The sequence below is a fragment of the Tupaia chinensis genome, unplaced genomic scaffold (genome assembly GCF_000334495.1).
Source record: "Tupaia chinensis unplaced genomic scaffold, TupChi_1.0 Scaffold000360_1, whole genome shotgun sequence".
Classification (NCBI taxonomy): domain Eukaryota; kingdom Metazoa; phylum Chordata; class Mammalia; order Scandentia; family Tupaiidae; genus Tupaia; species Tupaia belangeri.
Genome location: NW_006159856.1, coordinates 3269696 through 3271479, shown reverse-complemented (window position 1 = coordinate 3271479; position 1784 = coordinate 3269696).

The window sequence follows — 1784 nt, the reverse complement described above, 5'->3', positions numbered from 1 at the left end:
CCCATGATCCACCCGCCCGCCTCCGCGCCCTGCTCACTCTTGTGCAGAGCCCACCTCCACACCTCCACACCTCCACCACCTGCACTGCACACCTCTTTACACTGTCCCGTCCATACTGCCTGCCGGTCCACCCATCCGCCTCCTCACCCACTCCCAGAGGGCTAGGCTAGGTCCAGGCCTTGCCTGCCCCAGGACCTCTCACCAGAGGGCTGCCCCCACCTCCTGTCTTCTTGTGCCTACGGTAGAGTCGGCCCTTGTTCCATTTCTGCATTCTCTGGTCTCCTCGTCCTGCCTGAGAACTCCTGAGCTGGACGCGGGGGCCCTCATCCCGCCCCTTCTCCTCCTCCCCTTCCTGTGAACCCCAGCCCTGCTCTGCCCTCCAGGGCTTAGCTGATCATTACCAAGTTCTCCACCTGTCCCTCTTTGGGTCAGAAAGAACTGCTCTTGCCCATGAGCCAATTAGCATGACAAGGAATGACTGCCTGTCCCCAAAGAGCAAGCCCTTCCAAGGAAAGGCGCTGGCACCCCGGCGTTCAGAAGTCGAGCACGTAGCCATGAATAGCCTGCTCCGGTCACGCAGGCCTGATTCCCACCCAGACCGTGAAGAGGGTGTCTGCTGAGTCAGAGTCATGAAGCCGCAGGTCCCCAGGGACAGCTCAGGCGGTTCCAGGGCCAGAATCTGGCAGCCTCTCCTTGCCTTCCCCTTGAGCGCAAACATCCCCTTCGTTGGGCATGCGGAGACAGGATGAGTGGGGAGGCCACGTCCCCACTGCAGGGGAACGGGCAGTCGGCGGCAGCAAGAGACTGGTTGCACGGATTCGAGGTGTGTTCAGGCCCACCTCGACCACTTTGGCGAAGCTGCCGCACCCCTCTATGTCCCAGGTCCCTCTTCTGAAATCCACACCGGTGTCTCTTCCTCAGGAGTGGTGGGCCAGACAGCCCAGGTGGGGACGTGGAGGGTTTATAAATCTGAGAGCAGGGCTGCTCGTCACGAGGCCAGCTCCCCTGCAGGAGGGCCACACACATGCCACTCAAGCCAGCGGATGAGGGTCCCCACCAAGTGAACCCTGCTTCCCGGGCTTTTTCTGATAGAGACACAGCTTCAGGGATGTGTACAAAAGACCCACAGGCTGGTGTGGATGGTGCTTGGCAGGGACGACTCTTAGCTAGGGTTGTGATACACACCCGGCTCTACCTGCCAGCAATCACGTGTGGTAGACAGAGCAGGAGTCAGCATTCCAGGGACCCGGGTTCCAGCTCCAGATCCTCCACTTACCTTTCCCCATTACTTTCTAAACATCCTGTTCCCTACATTAAATCCATCTCTGCTGGAAATACCTAGAGTGGTTCCTGCATCCTGCTCTGAGCCCTGACTGATGCCACTGACTGGCACAATGCACAGCTGCCTGGAGTCTAGAAACTTCCATAACCATCTCCCACCACCCAGCTCCCCCATGCTGGGAGGCAGGTCTCTATAATTATGGCACTTCTGCATATCTTCAGAACACAGAGAATTGCAAGAATGTTTACCTAACAGACGGCCTTGCAAGCTAGAGGCCCCTGGCGGTATTGCAGGAGAGCGAAACCTCACTCCACTCTGGAAGCTTGCTTATGTTCCAGAACAATAAACCTAGAGACACCTTCTCCGCTCCCCAGCAGGCATCTGCTTACTTTCCAGGCGTTGGGCAGGATGGCTAGCAGCTCCCTTACGGGATCAACCGTTTCCTAGACTCAGGTTCCTCAGCCGATCAGACCTGCCGTTTGCCAGGACGAGGGGAGGTGGG